This window comes from Dreissena polymorpha, chromosome 1, assembly GCF_020536995.1.
Source record: "Dreissena polymorpha isolate Duluth1 chromosome 1, UMN_Dpol_1.0, whole genome shotgun sequence".
NCBI lineage: Eukaryota > Metazoa > Mollusca > Bivalvia > Myida > Dreissenidae > Dreissena > Dreissena polymorpha.
In genome coordinates, this window is record NC_068355.1 from 55049537 (window position 1) to 55069698 (window position 20162).

At 35.5% G+C, this 20162-nt stretch overlaps 1 protein-coding gene and 1 long non-coding RNA gene across 2 annotated transcripts in view; both read left to right on the forward strand.

Moving 5' to 3' along the window:
- The window catches only part of LOC127875190 (uncharacterized), a 195774-nt gene that overhangs the window by 25357 nt on the left and 150255 nt on the right, over positions 1-20162 (forward strand). The window lies entirely within an intron of this gene.
- On the forward strand, positions 281-17421 carry LOC127881559 (uncharacterized). The gene is made up of 12 exons (XR_008050136.1): positions 281-384; positions 995-1060; positions 3161-3283; positions 3531-4415; positions 5006-6985; positions 8960-9156; positions 10619-10692; positions 13517-13611; positions 13839-14030; positions 14974-15106; positions 15641-15742; positions 17284-17421. It is a non-coding gene; the product is annotated as an uncharacterized LOC127881559 (long non-coding RNA).

A 20162-nucleotide genomic window follows, 5' to 3' on the forward strand; every position in this document is an offset into this window, starting at 1 on the left:
TTACTCTGTTTTGCAGTAAACAAGTGTGCTGTGAGTCCCACAGGAGACAGGCTGTACATATCCAGCAACTACTCCTGGCAGAACAAGCTTCTCACCCTGGCCAGGGATGGCACACTCCTGGCTACATTCACAGACCCAGATCTACGTGGCCCATCTGGTCTACATGTGACCCCTGCAGGCCAGGTGCTGGTCTGTGGATGGGGGTCCCACACTGTACTACAGGTGGGCTGGGAGGGGCAGAGTAAGCTGACTACGCTGGCTACATGGGAGGATGGAGTGTGGTGCCCAGGGTCAGTCTGCTACAGCAGCACAACATCATCCATCATTGTGGGAGTGTATGGGAAGGACAACATCCTGGTGTTCAGAGTGGAATAGTGTGTACATGTATGTATTAGTTGTTGTAATTAGTGATTAGTATTTTAATTACAATGTGTTGTTTAGCATACGAACATAGTAGTGTGTGATGTTACAATACAACATTAAGTGTGTAGTTAAAGATACAAATGATTTATGTGAACATATTGTTATCTAATTACACAATGTGAGGGTTTTTGTTTGAACATTAGATCTAATGCATAGTATGTTATGGTGTCTTAACATTTGTGTCATTTTGGTCCTAACATTTAGTTCTTGTAAACTGTCCATGAAAAAACAAAGCATTTTAACTGAAAATTTCATATTTGTACATAGATGCTCATGTACATAGCAACTGAGGCTATTTTTAGACTTTCATTTCTATAAACACCATGCCATGTAAGAAATGTATATGGATGAATATTTTTTAAATAAAATATTGTTAAAGTAATCTTTGGAGGAGCATATATTGATATTTTACGCAATGTTAACAGAAAGGTAACACTTGATGTGAGATTTATTAATTTGCCATATTTTATGCTGTTGAACATCTGTTATTGATTTTCATTACATTTATATAAATTTGTGTGAGTCCTAAATATACATACAAGAAAAACATCAAGCTATTTTGCTGCTACAGTCGCTGCTGAGTCAGGACAAGGATGCTGAGGATGTGGTGGACAAGGATGACCTGAATACACTTAAGGTAACAAAGACGTTTTAATTATCAGGCCTTTTCATGGCCAATTTGGGAAAAAATGCAATTTTGGGATTTTTATTTTTTTCGTGCGAAAAGTACATTGATTTCAGAAAAACAAATTTAATATAACTATTTCTAATACTTAAAATTAAAAGAATAAAATCATATTATGCTAGTAATATACTTTTTTTTAGATCTTATTGAAATATAATTGAGACATATTAATCATAAGGCACTTATTATGCCCCCCTTTTGAAGAAGAGGGGGTATATTGTTTTGCACATGTCGGCCTGTCGGTCCTTATGTCCGTCCACCAGATAGTGTCCTGATGATAACTAAAGAACGCTAAGGCCTAGGATCATGAAACTTCATAGGTACATTGATCACGACTGGCAGATAACCCCTATTGATTTTCAGATCACTAGGTCAAAGGTCAAGGTCACAGTGACTCGAAATAGTAAAATGATTTCCGGATGATAACTCAAGAATGCTTACGCCTAAGATCATGAAACTTCATAGGAACAATTATCATGACTGGCAGATGACCCCTATTGATTTTCAGGTCAAAGGTCAAGGTCACAGTGACTCGAAATAGTAAAATGGTTTCCAGATGATCACTCAAGCATGCTTATGCCTAAGATTATGAAACTTCATAGGTACATTGATCATGACTGGCAGATGACTCCTTTAAATTTTCAGGTCAATAGGTGAAAGGTCAAGGTCACAGTGACTCGAAACAGTAAAATGGTTTCCTGATGTTAACTCAAGAATAATTAGGCCTAGGATCATGAAACTTCATAGGTATATTGATCATGACTGGCAGATGACCCCTATTTATTTTTAGGTCACTAGGTCAAAGGTCAAGGTCACGGTGACCCGAAACAGTAAAATGGTTTCCGGATGATAACTCAAGAATGCTTATGCCTAGGATCATGAAACTTCATAGGTACATTGATCATGACTCACAGATGACCCCTATTGACTTTCAGGTCACTAGGTTAAAGGTCAAGGTCACGGTGACTCGGACACAGAAAAAATGGTTTAGGGATGATAACTCAAGACTGCTTACTCCTAGGATCATGAAACTTCATAGATACATTGATCATGACTCGCAGATGATCCCTATTGATTTTCAGGTCACTAGGTCAAAGGTCAAGGTCACAGTGACAAAAAACGTATTAACACCATTGCTGCCACTACAACTGACAGCCCATATTTGGGGCATGCATGTTTTACAAACAGCCCTTGTTAAAGAAAGAAAAACGCTTTGCGTATGGGTCCGTTTCACATACCCATAAATACTCCAGGAAAAGACCTGCTTATGTATTCCCTATGTATTAAGAATGCAAAAAAGATGAGGTGGAAAAGAAAAGTATGAATTTACTTAAGATAAAATATCCTCTTTACTTGTTTGTAAAGTGTAAACTCATATATATATATTCATCCGAAATTTCGTGGTCAAAAAAGACTTTTACGGACACATTAGTTTATTTTGTGGATTTCTCAGTTCAGAAAAATAAATGATGAATTTGTGTCAGTTATTTTTCTGTGTGTGATAAATTTGTGGATCAGTCAACCCTTAAAATCAACAAAAATAATGTCCCTCAAATAATAATGGTTTACAGTGTAACCTGTGTATTAAGAATGTTAAAGATGAAATTGACAAGAATGATATGATTTAACAAAACATAAAATGGCGTCTTTTATTGTGTATATCATGTTTACAGCAGGACTTGTTTTACTTGAGGATCAATAACTCAAACTCTTCTTCAGCTCGATGCTTTCCAACTTATCATACAGGAACCTCAGTTACACAACACCCCGAGAATTTCTGTCATCCTCATAAGGCCTTGAGTTTTTATAAAGTTGTGAGATATTTAATGAAGCTTATAAATATGATTCCATGGAATGCATTTGTTCTCAATAAGAAGGACCCCGGCCTCATTCCCAGAACAGTGTAAGAAAAGCTTTAGAGTTAGTTTTCATGCATGCAATGGCAACAATGTAAGGTTGCATGGGAAAACAGGACTTAATGCATGTGTGTAAAGTGTCCCAGATTAGCCTGTGCAGTTTGCATATCCAATATTGGTTCGCTCAACGTTACAGCTACTGCTCAGCAAAGAAGACAACTGTCTGGTGAAAGGCTGGCTGTATTACAGTCCAGTGATGTGGGGGGACGCGGCCTTTCCATGTCCGGGGATTGCATTGTAGCGGACACTAACAAAAAAAGTTAAAAATATTATTTATGAATTGACAGATTAATAAAGTATTGACCAACAATTTAAATGATGTTTGAGTACGATATGGTTTGATTGAATCCATTGTCATGTTATTTTGGACAAGGAACCAGTGAAATGCCAAGTTCAACATTCATGAGAATGAAGTTTTGCCTCTGAAAAACTTTATCAAGAGACATAGTTTGTTATAGATTGTAATATAAACCTTTTTTATTAGTTCATATTTCCCATGTTTTCAGGAGAGCCCCGGTTTTGATATAGAGTTGGTACGGCAACCGCACCAGCCGGGCCTGCAGAAGCCTCAAGTCAATCACGACCACTCCCCTGACCCCTAGCTTCTCCCATTTGACATCCAGCTTCAAAGGGTCAGCATCGTTGAACAAATTCCTCCTATAGAAAATTTTGAGCACAAAGAGACACATGGTTCTCAACAACCACAATTTTCGTGTCGAGTGATCCGCACTTGAGCCTGATTGGTTTGTTAGACCCGAGTGCCGGAGATGGGACAACCGTTACAGACACAAGGCCTTATTGCAGCAGTTATGGCAACATGTACGGTCAGTTCTCAATGTTGGACTTCACAACTAATATCATGATAAATACAAAGTTGGATAACTCGTTCCATTCTTTTTGGGACAAACAGTACAACGGAAAGTAACAAGAGAAAATCAAGGAATATTTGTAGAGTTTTAGTCAGAAGCGTATGCTTACCACTGGGATACTCCTGGACAGTCGTGACTTTACGGACAGTCCCGGTTTGTCCTCACAGGTGTCCAAACTGTCCAAAGAGAACGCACTTTTGACGCAGTTGCTAACAAAAAAAGGCACCACCGACTTTGTTGTGAACACTCAGAGCTTCCATGGCCATGCCTCTGGCGGGAAGTTCGACCAAAAGCTGAAACAAGGTGCTAAAGGTGAACCCATCAGGGTTTGTAACTTCCCACTCCAATCCTAAACAGCCTGGCATTGAGTCGGCGCTTGAGAAGGCGTTGAAAAATGACAGCAGTTTTGTTGTGTGGTCCAATATGCTCTTTGATTCTCAACCCGATGTTAGGTAGAACTCAAACTGGGCTCTTAGCAATATCAGCGAGGCTAGAATGTCATCTCTGCATCTTGAGCTTCAGGTGAGACCTTACAGTGTTATTTATTACGTCAAAGCATTCCTAATCTCAAAAAGTCTATTCCATATTTTTTTATAATTACTGGCTTAATTCCCAATTAAATGATTGCCAAAACAAATACTGTTTTGAATGGGTTGTGACATTGAGTTCATTTCCTTATTCAGCTCTATAAGTTGAACATTTATATTTTTAGCACTGATTCTAAATTTTTAAGTATTCGTTAGCAAAATGTTGTATTGCATCATATTTAAAGTGATATAGTGTCACGTCTAAAAGTGCTTAAGTTATTCCTGTTTTTTAATGTACAGATAAATATGGCAACTTGCTACAAAATGTACTTTACCATGTATTCCTCACTGTTTAAAACCCCAAAATTTCGATTTAACACGTTGCTGCGCGTTATTCATTATAACAATGCTATTGTGAGTGCTAACTGGCGAAAAATAAATCATTATGCAATCCTAAATATAAAATATAGACTCAATGTGTTGCATTAAAAAGTGTTAAGTAAGGTGTTTCAACATACATTGTCAAGGCATATTCGTTTGTCACTAAAAACACTATTTTTAGTTTACTTTCCATTTCCTTTGCAGAAAACATTATAAGCAAACAAGACAAACATCATGAATGTTTAGGCAATCCCAATCCACTTATACTACAACTCGCTCAGGAAATTCAGCACGCCACCTTTTAACATTTTCTCACAAGGCGCTAAATCAACACTTCAAACAGTTGAGCCTTGGTGAGTTCAACTTTCATCCCGACGAGTCACTCGAGGTGAAACAATCTGATCCACAGATAGAGCAGGCGCTGAGTGACTCGCCTCTTAAAGTGACTGACCTCCATATATCGCTCTCCAATAATATGAACCTGATGCCTGAGGAGCAGCGTTGTCCTACATTCCCGGTTCAGGGTGGTGACTTTGGCGTCAAGACTCACACAATCTCTGGCTATGGCAGCAGCAGCAACAAAAACAGGAAGTATTTCAGCTGCGCTCTGTGAAAACAGGGCTTAATGCATGTGCCTCAAGTGTTTTACCCACAAAAGCGTGTTAAGTCTGCCCAAGCTAATTTGTGACCACACTTTCCGAATATACCTTAAAAGAAAGAATTCCATAAAAGCTGAAAGTGTCGTGGCTGATTAGTTTGTACAGGCAAATCTGGAACAACTCTTTACGCTATAAATGCATTTAGCCCAGTTTTTAATGAGTTTAGAGTTGCACATTTAGTTCACGTTACATCAGCTTTTTGCTGACCTTTCTGTAGAAAAGTTCCTATTACTGATCAGGAATTTTGTGTTTTTAAATTGTAAATTGGTCAAACTGAGTAAATAAATACATATAAGAGTTGATTTGATATCAGTTTTAATCATAAAGGGTCAGGGCATATTTTCATACATTTTTGTGCCAAAATTCAGCCTCAAAACCAAAAGGTTTTTGTTTTGTTTTTCACATGTATATTTACAAAATTCCCCTTGCATAAATTAAAGAAAATGCCTATTAAATGCTGGTTAATTTTTTTTTAACAATCATTGAAATGCAGTCAACATTCTATGAAATAATTATCTGCATTTATTTTTAAATAAGGATATCTATAAATTAAAATTAACCACCTGTCCAAGTTTTAAGTATACAAATATGCCGCTGGAGTAAGAATATGCCCTGAAGATATTTATTCATTATACCCCCGTGATGATTGGGGTATATAGGAATCACCTTGGATGGATGTCTGTCGGTCTTTGTAAATGTCTGTGGCCTGTGGGTGTTCACTTACAAATTCAACGTTCAGCATTCAAACTTTCAGGTATTTTCATTCTCATATGAGGTTGTGCATCTTAATTTTGTATCATATTTCACTGAAAATTACAACACTTAGACAATCTATAACATCATGCGACATATTATGACTTGCACCATTGGGTGATAGTTTTGTCACAATGATAACAAATTCTTGTTTGACTAGAAAGCAATTACACCTTTTAGCTTATAGTATTTTTATACAGATTAGAAGATATTGTTTTCTTCAAAGAATTAAAAAAAAACATATTTTGCTTTGGGATATGGTCAGCCATATAACTTGTTAATTGAATGGTCATGAAATAATGTTCATGTCCATTCTCTCAATGATTCTGCTTTTATATTTTGCATACTTCTTAAGCAACATGAACCCAACCTATAAATAAGAGCGGACAACTTTATCAAGCATTTTGTAAGAATTATGGTCCTTTTTTCACTTAGAATATGCATATTATTGATAAATTTATGTTAAAGTTTGCGTACCACCTCAAATATTTGTTATGTCCCTTAACATATTGCTTTCATATTGAGTATACTTCTTTACCAACATGACCCCAATCTATAAACAGGAGCAGACAACTGTAACAGGCATTTTGTAAGAATTATGGCTCTTTTTCCACTTAGAATATGCATACTATTGATAAATCTATGTTAAAGTTTGCGTACCACATCAAATATTTTCTATGTTCATTGTAATATTGCTTTTATATTTTTCATACATCTTGACCAACATGACCACAATCTATAATCAAGAGCAGACAACTATATCAAGCATTTTGTAAGAACTATGTTCCCTTTTTATATGTAGAAAATTGAAACTTTGGTGAAGTTTTGTGTTTAGGTTCACTTTATTCCTAAAGTATCAAAGCTATTGTTTACATACTTGCAACACTCACTAACTATCGTAAGGGGACTGTGCAGGCAAAGTTATGTAACTCTTAATGGCATTTTGACAGAATTATGGCCCCTTTTATACTTAGATAATTTAACATTTGGTTAAGTTTTGTGTTTTGGTCCATTTTACTCCTTAAGTATCATAGCTATTGCTTTCAGACTTGGAAAACTGTCATAAGGGGACTGTACAGGGCAAGTTGCATAACTCTGGTTGGCATTTTAATGGAATTATGGCGCTTTTTTGTCTTCGTAACTTGGATTATTTTGTTAAATTTTGTGTTTAGATCCACTTTACTTCTTAAGTATCAAGGCTATTGCTTTCAAACTTCAAATACTTTCTAATTATAATGAGGGTACTGTACCTGGCAAGTTGAATTTGACATTGACCTTTGAATGACCTTGACTCTCAAGGTCAAATTAATAAATTTTAATTAAATTGCCATAACTTCTTTATTAAGGATCAGATTTGATTCATACTTTGACATAACAACACTTACCTGACATAACACAATGACTCCACCAAAACCATCCCCCACGCCCCACCCCAGAATCCCCCCCCCCCCCCAAAAAAAAAAAAAATAAATAAAAAAAATAATATTTTTTTCCTTTTTTTTTATTTTTGAAAGATCATCTAATAAATGACCACACACCCACATTATACCCCCTCTCTCTACCCCCACCCAACCCCCCCCCTACACCCAAAAAGATTTTGTTTCTTTGAAACATAGTAAAAAAATCCACAAATATTTATTTACTTTATTTTGGAAGGATTGTCCAACCATCCCACCCAAGCTATTGCTATCAAACTTAAAATAAAATCTTATTAGTTTGTTTTATGTCTTTACAAATGTTAAAGAGATTGTAGAAAATATACCTGAACTCAGAATCGTCTATAAAGTACAATTTCTTTAAAACATAAGGGATCAATATCAGGGGACAAAAATATTCATAAACTGCACTCATCCTGCAGGATGAGTGCATTAAAATTTTCACTCGTCCTGCAAACACACGCACTCGTCCATCAAATATGTGTGAAATAAAGATTGCAAAGGGCTGATATGACTTATACAATTTCCTAAAGTATATCACTGCTAAGCAGTGAAATAAGTTACTTTATTTATGAGGAACACAAAATAAATTTTTTTCTAATGCTCGCGTGCTTTCCGTTTCGGACGTTTAAACATCGCCCCCGCCCCCTTTTAAGAACGCTCGTATGGCAGACATTTTTCAAACGAAATTCAGACTGGTTTAAATCTGGTTTTAAACCGTACTTCGCGCTTAAATAATTCTTTAAAAGTCAATACTAACAGTGACTGCAGACTGCAGTCGCATGGTTCCCTGTCAACATGTACACTCAAAGCTTACACCAAAAAGCCAATATTTACTCGGGACACAATTCTCGCATAACAACACGCACCTGCTGTATAAAATTTACAATTACAATTTCCGTTTCATTCGCATTCTACTTTCGGAATAGATATGCTTTTAGAAAATGATTTTATTAAATGAAAAATAGTCTTACTGGTCATTTTTAACATCAGCTTTTTTTCACTCGTCCTGTAGGACGAGAGCTTTAGGGAAATTCACTGGTCCTTTCAAGATTTCACTCGTCAATACGAGCGGACGAGTGGAATTTTTGTCCCCTGAATATGTTTCAATTATGGTCCTCTTCCACTTAGAATATGACTATATTACCTTGACCTTATTGAATATGAACAATTTCCCCCTGATGGATTACGTTATACTGTCAAGCACTCGAATAGCCGAGCGTGCTGTCCTCTGACAGCTCTTGTTTGTGTAGAGGTCTATTAAAAACTGATAAAATTCCGGGATTTTCTAGATTTTCTGGTTCCTACAGGACCCCATACAATCACACATCTTTACACAGCTGAACAACAACAGGCCTTCTGGACATCCAAGGACAATGGCTTGGTAAAGGTGTCAAGCTCTTGGGTCAGGAATTTTGGGTAAAGCTCCTACCCCCAGGGTACAGCCAGTCTATCCATGGAACTCCAAACTTCCCTGCTCAGGGACCAAGACTACCTCATCTACAAGGTAGGTTGTTATGCAAACAGTTTCACAGTCATCCAAATAATTTTTGGTAGAGTATGGATATTAATGTCCCCACTATATGAGGTAAGGGGGGGGGGGGTATAAAGATTTGCCCTCATCTGTGATTTTGTCTGTCCTTCCATCCTTTTGTCCATCTCTTTCACTTGTGTGGCCGCCCTAGCTAAAAAAAGTATTGTGCAAGAGGGATTGAAACTTTGCAGTTATTTAAAAAAGCATGTGAACTTGGGAACCTCCATATTTTGATTTGATATCTTCGACATAATTGAAGTGATGTTTTTTGACAGTTTTTTTTGCTACTAGAGGCCTGAAACTGTGGATGCATTTTGGATACCATGGTATCTGCTGTCCATCCTTTTGCAATGTATTTCTGTTTGTCAACTTTTTGTCAAGGGACATTTTCTCCTGAAGCACATGAAAGAATTAAATGAAACCTCACAGGAATGTTTCTTGGGTGTTCATTTTTATGTCCCCCACTATAGTAGTGGGGGACATATTGTTTTTGCCCTGTCTGTTGGTCTGTCTGTTGGTCTGTTTGCGCCAACTTTAACATTTTGCAATAACTTTTGCTATATTGAAGATAGCAACTTCATATTTGACATGCATGTGTATCTCATAAAGCTGCACATTTTGAGTTGTGAAAGTTCAAGGTCAAGGTCATTTTTCAAGGTCAGAGGTCAAATATATGTGGCCAAAATCGCTCATTTTATGAATACTTTTGCAATATTGAAGATAGCAACTTGATATTTGGCATGCATGTGTATCTCATGGAGCTGCACATTTTGAGTGGTGAAAGGTCAAGGTCATCCTTCAAGGTCAGAGGTCAAATATATGTGGCCCAAATCGCTTATTTTATGAATACTTTTGCAATATTTAAGATAGCAACTTGATATTTGGCATGCATGTGTATCTCATGGAGCTGCACATTTTCCGTGGTGAAAGGTCAAGGTCAAGGTCATCCTTCAAGGTCAAGGTCATCCTTCAAGGTCAAACGTCATATAGGGGGACATTGTATTTCACAAACACATCTTGTTTTCTTCGTTTTTGAAACCCATAGCCAAGAGGTTTAATGTTTGGTGTGCAACAGTGTAAAGTGAGTCCTCTCAAAATATTACCAAATTATGTCTCTGGGATCAACTGGCTTAGCCCTAGGATTTCCCAGTTTTACATAAACATATTTAGGGACAACAAATCTTTGTCTGCAACTTCAAAGCCCAAGTGTTCCATATTTGGTATGGAGCATAATCTAGAGGTCATCTACAGAGTTTGTTTGATTAATGCACCTGGCCCTTGTGGTCATTGACTGATATAGGTAAAACCTTCGAAAAAACATTTGGTTAAACCACAACACCCCTTGGTTTCATATTTGGTCCATGTAACTGATGCCATTTCCGAATGCATTGAATATATTTCTGGGATTTGTTAAGATCTTTCTATCTGTTCACAGGGACGTTATCCTTACAAGTTCAGTCCCAGAGAAAAATGTTACCCAACTGCAACACAGGCAATACATCTCAACAGGTAAGTCCCAGTAATAGTTTGTTATCCCCCGCCATAGGCGGAGGGATATTGTATTGGCGTTGTCTGTCCATCCGTCTTTCCGTCCGTCCTTCAGTCCATCTGGCACTTTTGTGTCTGGAGCTATATCTTGGAAGTGATTTCATTGAAATTTGGTATGAGTATGTATATGGATAAGAGGATGATGCACCCCAAATGGGCATTGTACACTATTTGTTAATAATGGAGTTATGACCCTTTGTATCTTGAAAAAAATGCTTTATAATATAAGCTTAGGGCTGCATCTTTATTTAACACATGAGCCAGAGCCATGAAACTTGCCATAGTTGTTGCCAATCATCTGGAGGTGCTTCACATTCAACACTTATAATGCTAGGGACTAAGGTCAAGGTCACACATTATTTAGTCATTTCTTTACTATGCATCAAGGGATTCTGTAATAACTGTCCAATTGTTCTCCAGTATCTAGCTGAGTGTCAAATATAAGATCCAGGTTGCTAGGCGCGTGGTCAAAGTCACACACAAAGATCAAAATCACACATTTTGATTAAATATGCCTTATTTGGTAAGGATTCTGCCATACTAAATTGATTCACAAAATGGCCTGATGTAATTGTCCTCAAATATCAGGCAGTGCAAGATCTATGCGTTTGTGACCCAAGTCAAGGTCACACATCAAAGGTCACACATTTGTAGAAATATTTACTGCTTAGCCATAATTTTACTATGTTCAGTGGATTCTGTTTTGACCTTATATAATTCTTTTCCATCTTCTTCCTTGCTGTGTGTCGTATGTAAGATTCATGTCTAGGGTTAAGGCTTATGTCTAAGGTTAAGGTCAACGTCTCACAATATACTATATGCAAGGGTCAAGGTTACACAAATGCTTCATGTAAGGTCCTATGCTAAAACCCTTAACTGACCAGCATTTTTTCCAGAATTATGTATACATCTTTGTACTTAGAAATTACAGGTTAGAGATTTTGTGCTCCAACAAGCGAGAGCATATTGTCGCTGACTTGTCTGTCCTTCCTTCTGTCATAATTTTATCTGGAGGAGGATATTGTTTTGGCGTTGTCCGTCCATCCAGAAAACTTTTGTGTCCAGAAGCATATTGTGGAACTTCTTTTGTGCATTTTAATGAAACTTGTTTGTACATAAATGCATTTCATTAATAAAATATATGCCTAAAATGTTATGTTGTAAGTTTTTGATTTTTCCCAAATACTTATAATACACACATGTTGGGCCCATGTTCACCAACCATTCTTAGTTTCTTGTACATTTACATTAATTACTCTCCCCCCCCCCCCTCTTCCCGCACTAAAAGGTGGAGGGATATAGAATTGGCGTTGTCTGTCAGTCCATCCCTCTGTCACAATTTTGATATTGGTGGGGGATATAAATTCAACGAATTTGCTTGTTTCACCACTTTTGGATTGGGGCTGGGGCCCTTTGGATTCTGAAAAACTGTGTTGTTTTAAGTAAAATGGAGAAATTGGTGTTGTGGTTGTTTTTACTAACAATTGCTTTAATATTGGGGATAAAAGTGTGTTCAATATTACATTTGCTATGTTTCAACTTGTAGAGCTGATTAGGAAAATGAACTTAATATTGCAAAAAAATATATATTTGTTTTGGAATCCTTCAATTGTTAATTTTATTCATTTTGGAAAAATCTATATTTTGTTACATTTTAAAAGGGGCCGAATAACAGCCCCAAATAAATATATATAAAACAACTGAGGTAAGTCCCTTGCCATTGGAAAAGGGATCACTGTGGAACAGCTGTGACCACCATCCATGAGGCCCATTCATAATAAGACTAGTTCTGGGAAAACTGGTTTTAATGCACGTGCTGGTTTAAGTCTCGCCCCAGATTAGCCTGTGCAGTCTGCACAGGCTTATAATGGACGACACTTTCCACTTTTGGGGAATTTTTTGTTTAAGGATGTCTCTTCTACATGAAAATCCTGTCTTGGCCGAAAGTTGTGTCCCTAAATATCCTGTGCAGACTGCTCGTGCATTAAGCCTAATATTCACAGAATGTGGCCCTTATAACTTTAATACTTTGATGTAATCAAGCTGTAACAAATTGGTTAAACCCAAATGCAAACTCAGTTTTCTGCACGTCACTTAATTTACCAGTATATCTTATTTCAATAAGTGTGAAACTATTGCATTTTATATAGAAATGTGAAGAAGATACAACAGTTTCACGCTAAACCCTTAAATTAAAATTGACCATCAAGAGCAACAACATACAAATTATCTATAGGCACCAAGCAAACTGACTTTTTATCTCTTTACAAAATCAAGTTCCATATAAAAGGTAATTATCGTAATAAAACTGCCATTTATATGAAGGGGTCACTTGTATTTTTGCCTTTGCATTAGATGGTAAGAATGTTTATCTGGACAATATATAGGCTGATTTTGTATGGAGGTCACATGCATCCAAAAACTATGTACCTATGTCACCAGGTCAAATCTTCAGAAATCCTTGATGCCAATATAGAGGCCACATGTATGACTCAATCTTGATTAAACTTTGAGAGAATGCATATCTTGACAATGGCAAGTTTGTATGAGGGATTGTGCGACCAAAAACTAGGTCACTAGTTATTATGGTAGAAAAATCTTCTTGCTACTCTAAAGGCCACATTTATAAGTTGATTTAATGACACTTTTTCGAAATGTTTATCTTTTCATTTTAGGCTGAGTTTTAATTTATGTGACATGCATCCAAAACTAGTTAATCTTTTGAAATCCTTGTTTCCGCAGTAGAAGTCACATACATGTCTCAATCTTGATGAAACTTTTTCAGAATGTTCATCTTGACAGTATCTAAGAAAACTTCAAAATTGAATTCCGATCTTGCACCAGGTCGAGTCTTCTACCAAAGTTTAACGTTTAACTCAGGTAAGCGCTTTAGGGCCATTATGAACCTCTTGTTTCAATTAACAACTTTCAGAGGATTTTCAATGCAGAACCATTTAGATTGTTTTCTACTAAGGAACTTTGAGATTGTTTGAAAAGAAAATGTGAACATTTAAGGAATATAGAGTGTTTTGGTCAGTGAACTTGAAATACACGTGGCGTTAAATTTGAGACAAATATGCATGTTTTCTTTTCATTCATGTTTAAAGGTCCGTCAGTCTCTTGTGTAACAACCGAAGCTAAAGATGAAGTGCCATAGAGAGAAATAGAGGTCACAACAGTAAGACATGCAGATATTGCTGCTTCAGTCTCAATAGCAACATCAGCAGCAGCAGTAGCAAAAGCAGCAACAACACCCACAATTCAACAATCAACAGTGCCATTGCTGAGCTCTTTCAAATGTATGAGGCTTGGAAAAAACTTATATTGAGACTCACCTTTGGTGAATGTTTCCTTTAATTGTTGACTGAATAATTACAATGGAGCTTTTCTCTAAGATAACGCATGTGCCTAAAGTGTCGTCCACTCAGGCTGATCTGGGACGACACTTTCCGCTTTAATGGTATTTTTTTTGTATTTAGGTAGTTTCTTCTTGCAAAAATCTGGTTTAGGCAGAGTGTTGTCAGTGATTAGCCTGTGCAGATTGCACAAGCTTATCGAAGTGGATACTTTTCACACATACATTTTGCTACATTTTTACAGAGTCATAATAATGGAGTCATTTTTCTGAAGGTTAGTCATTCAGAGTGGTGCTTCGTCTGCATATAATGTTAAAGGATTGTATTGTATTTGATTAAACCACGTCCATATTTCTCAAAGGAATTATAATGAAACTTCAATTGTGTGAACCCCATGGAGTGTGGGTTGAGGGTAAGTTGACATTTTGTGACAAAGCTCTAACTTATCATTGGCCCAGTCACGACTCTCTTGCACACTATTAATGGACTGTCTCTGTATCTCATCAATACATGGGAATTCAGAGGCTGTGTAACTTATATTATAAATAACTACGCACCGCAGTCTATTGCACCGTCCGCTCTGTATGGATTGTTTTAAATAAAACCTAATGGAGTTATTGAAAATATTTGTTAATTTCAATGTAAGAGCATTATATAGCACAATATATTAACACCACAGATGCATATGCATGATAACTATTGTAATAATGGCAAACATCAAAACATGTATTTCTTAACATTTTGCCTCAAACACGTTATGATGAAAACATTGTTTTTGTTTCAAAATATATCTAAATAACACGTGTTTAAAAAAAAATCTAAATATATTGATATATTTGACTTTGCTTTGATTTATCTTTCCTATGATTTCTCTTCTCCTAACTAGGTCAAGGATCACCCAAAACCACTCGGTGCCAAGCAATGAAATTATCAGCTGCCACCTTGACTTGACCACTGTACACACCTGGGAGTCAGGTTTAAGGTCACATCAGCTTAAATGTTCACGGCAGTAAGAAAATGTGAGATCTTAAAGGGACTTGTTCACAGATTAAGTTGACAGACCTCATTGGCATTACTAAAAAAATGGCAACAATTTTAAATGAATAAACATATGACTACAACTTATACCAATATATCGCGGTACATAGTGTATAGTATCGCAATATGCTTTTACTGCCTTGAATACAAATATAAATTACCCCAGTTTGGAATCCAAATAGAGGCAGTTTTTTTATTTTATGTCCTTAATTTTTATTATTTTAATTATTTTAGGTTATTCCATAAACTGTATTTTATTGGTTTTAATAATGTTTGTAAAAATATATTGAGAACTCGATGACCACTATATCTTAAAACAAAATGACTGCAGAACAGGTCTTAAACATTTTCCTTTAAATATGTCACTATCTTTCTCAGTAAACACAATGTCTGCAGAAAGAATAACCTCTTTCCCTTTAAAGAAATCTCAATATGTTTTTTACTGCAAACGGATTTATTACAGAACTGGAATCTATCTTTGAACATTTTCCTGCAGTATTCTCCGTCATTTGCAGTTAACAAGATGACTGAACAACATGGCATCAATGGCAAGGAAGAAGTGATCAGGGGTGGGTAATCACGTGCAAGTCAAGATGGCGACGTCCATGCCAAGACTGGTATGGTTCGCTGTTTTATAGCCTTTACTAGTTTTATTAATTTTTAAATGCCGCTTTATTTCCAGCCATAACAGTAAGAAAGTGATTAGAATTTGTTTTGTATTAATATACGCTTATATCTCGACTTGACTCGCCACGTATTTTCTTAGCGGGAGCTGTAATTTTGTGATCCTGCTAAGAAATTTTGTTGTGAGTATAGAGCGAATATTAATACGAAATAGACGCTAATAAATCTGCATCGTAACTATTAGTGCTGCAACAATACGCCAAAAACAGTATTGCAATATATTGTCAGTTCAAAAACCCGTATTGCAATATATCGCAATATATTGCTAACTTGTACCAAAATTATAACTTGCCAATTACCCAATAATCCCGTATATTCCAGTTTTAAAGCAAATTCTGGTAATATAAATATAAATTAATTTAATATAAATGTGCTCAAGAATAACAAAAAACACAAACATTCGCAAATTTTCTTAAGTATTAAATACATTTTGGCATTCGTTTCTATTTAAAGATGTGATGAAATAACGTCCAACCGGGGCGTTTTTTTCCACTGAACACGCGTAATTCACCTGACGTGATGTTCCCGTTTTTATACAACACAAAATACACCCATACTTTCCGTGCGACGTTCTCCATGTCTGTATAATTTTCGGCGCGCTTTTTATTGAGACAAAGGATAAAGCACTTTTTATTTGACGCTATAATTTTTTATTGTCGCATTAGCATTAAAATTTGGAAGCGTATTTCCAAAATTCGGATTACAAATTTAATAATGCTCAATTCAGAATTGAACGAAACATTTACACCTGTGCGCAATTAATTCAACGATAATCTGTTCAAAAGCATCGAACGAATGCTCTGATGTAACAACGCTACTCCGTATAATAAACTTTCAGAATGCTATTTTTACGAAAAAAAATATTTACACTGCTTTGTTTTGTTTACCTTGTTATCATTATTTCGGATGGCTTTTCTGGACGAAATGTGAATGAATTTTTGTAAAATTTTCGTACCGGTATGATGAAAATTGTATCGCAATACAATATGCGGATTGCGATATATACCGATATACCGGTATATTGTTGCAGCACTAGTAACTATTAGGTGATAACCACCTCTGAGTGATTGTCCCCAACTTATGTAAATCAACTTTTTCAAAAAGTGTTGTATTTGGTGAATCATCAAATATATATACCACTTTTGTCAGAAAAAGTTTATTATTTGTTTTTATATAAAAACTCTTCAAAAAATTGGTCATAACCAACAAACAAAAAATTAAACTAATTTATAATATTTGGCGTGATTGCATTGACTGTATGTTAAGTTTTAAGAGGCTTTCCAACACTGGAACTTCGTGGACACAAGGCTTTAGTTTAGCCTATTTATTTTACCTTGTTTATATGAAAGTTTATGGCTTATTAAGAAAATCACAAGTGTGGCCGGGTTGAAGCAGTACTTGGGAGTCTTGAAAAAAAAATGTCCAAATCATGCTAGTATTGTCTCGTTTGACACATGATTGACTTTATTTCCAGAAAACCCGAATTGCAAAGCGTAGAGTCTGCTCCGGAAGCATTTTACACAAGGTACAAACATCAGCTGCAGTAATCGTCTCGATATTCTGTCATCGCCATGTTGCACGACCCTCAGTCTATGAACATAGAGAACCTTGGGTGAGTTTTCAAGTCATGTGCATGCTTTTTGCATGGCACCAATTAAAGAGATGGGTGGTTGAATGTAGATTTAACGTAGTCTGTCCATACGTCTTGCGCTTCAGCTAACGGATTTGTTTGTCTACTAAAAGTATTGCGTCTTATGTGATGAAATCAAAGATATGTTCCATCATATGAACTTACCCTCCTGTGTAACTTTGTTCACTCTCTATGACGTTAGTGGAGTTTTGTGACACAAGAAAAATGTGGATGCATCCGTGACCATGGTGACCAACTCTTGTTTCCTACTTCACAAAAGAAATATGAGTTTTCTCATAAAAACTCTTGCTCAATGCACGTGTTTTGGGCCATCAGCTTATTGTCATTAATAATTAGGTACTATTTTTCGAATGGCAAAAAATTATCTGTATCAAATCTCATCCCATAGTATATAAAGAGGTTATACTTCACCTTTAATATGTATAGTCGATTATTATTTTATCAATAGTCTCAGGACCATTATTTCCTCTCTGGATTCAAATCAGATATGTTTTAACACCCTACGGCAGGCAGTGCTTGTTCATTTTTTTCATCTGTATCAAAAATATAATGAAAAACTGACATTTTCAGTAATGTGTCCTTTTTTTTCAGACACCCATGGACGAAAGAAAACTAGCCAATCAGAAACACAGCCTGTTGCAACAGTGGTTACCATATTTTCCCCAGTCAAACCTAAGAAGTTCAGAGATATATACTGTTTAAGATGTGCTAGACTCTACATACCTTCTGGTATGTTCAGCACTTACTCTGACAGGTTTTATCTTTGAACTTTGTGACGGATGGAAAATAAATGAGCTTGTTCACATCGAAATGGCAGAATGACATATCACAACAATTGAAGTGGAAAGCCAGAAAGTCATGTGGACAGCCACGTTTTGTATGTGACCAGCCAAGTTGTATTCAAAGGAAAACACAGGTATATGTTTTATGGGAATTATGATACTGTCAGTCATTTTATGTTGAAAGTTTTGGTGAAATATAGTATGTACATTATTATCATAAGCACACATATAACAAGTCTATCCAATGTCTTTGTCTGTATTATGAAACTTTCACTACAGATTTTGATCCTGATAATGATAACATTTTATTTTAAGATTGTCAAAGCTGTTTAAATGATGGTGATAAATTGGATAAAATTGAAAAAAAAATTAAGTATTTTCCTGTAATGAAACATGTTCATGTTTTCTGTTTTTACCAGTAATATAGATGTGCTACTTAAAAAATTCTTCAGAAAGGCTGAGAGTTATGAAATATCGGTATTGTCTGTCTATCAATCTTTGTGAAACAATGTAAGTCGATTGGCTCACCCGGGTCAGTATTCGATCAAGAATCTTGTTTAGTAGCATAATATTTCATCGGAGTACATGTATAAATAAATTCTGGAAAAAATCATTTAATCTACCTTACATTATTGATTCTGTATATACTACCAGTACTTGGTTGATTTCAATGGCTGTGGTTTGTTAAATGATTAGAGTATGACTCTTGTGTTATTGGGAAAGCTTTTCATGTAAATGAGAATTAAACAAAGATGAAAGTATTTTATGAAAAATGGCAAAAGTTATGATTGTTAGTTTGTGTTGTTATATCATAGACTTACATGCTGGTAAGTTTTAAAGTTTGTTTTTGGACATAATAGTTTATTATGCCATATATTTGTATATGCACATTTAGACAACCTTCTTAAATCAGTGAGTACACATGTAACTTAACCAAGATTTCTGATCACTGTATATAGGTATATTTTGCCATGTATACATAGAGCAACTGCGAAACAATTGTATGTTCAGTGTAAACAATTGTTCTAAAACAACATTTCTTGTGTAAATGCTCATATAGGTATTAAACTGTTTAAATAATGCAGCATGACATATTTTGAAGAGAAAATGATAGATAAGGCAATATAAACACCTTGTTATATGCAATGTTTTTCATCGAATGAATTTTAGCAACTATTTAAAATGTATTTTTTTACATAAACTAAAGAAAAAATAATACCTTGAAATTTGAAATCAGTCAGTTAAAATTAATGGAGAGTGATGTCATATGCTAACAATTGCCAAGAATTGCAATGGCCTCTATTGGCACTAATAGCGAGTACTATTATTTGCAAAAGATATCTATTTTGTTAGATAATAATTGTCTTTTACAACTCGACATAACAAGTAAATACATTTCTAATTATTTCGCACTATATACTCGGCTATAGGTGAATGTCTAAAAGGATTTTGTGGAATAAACACTTTAAAAAATATATGCTTGTTTCAGGAAGTAATCGTTTAGGTAAAATGTGATACTTATTGTTACATAAACACCAAGTGTAATAACAAAATGCATCAGTAATGACATTATTTGAAAAATTACATTTGCATGATCACACAATGTGTGACGTTTATAAAATGTGTATATTTCAACAATAATATTATACCTGTATTTAAAGTACTTGATAAGTATTGACGTAGATCTATTGCTATTAGAGAATTGTGTCATTTAACTAGTTTTGTTACAGTTTGTGTAACGTTGACCAGTCCACATAGCTGTCAGTGGAGTGAATTCACTGTGGTTCAATTTCCGTAATTCTCCCAATTTAAAACTTCAGTATACACTTTTGTCTTAAATCCAGATTTCCCTAAAATTGTGGTTGTTTATATTGAACTTTTATTGAATGCATGTGACATGTTTGTGCTTTTGTTGAACGA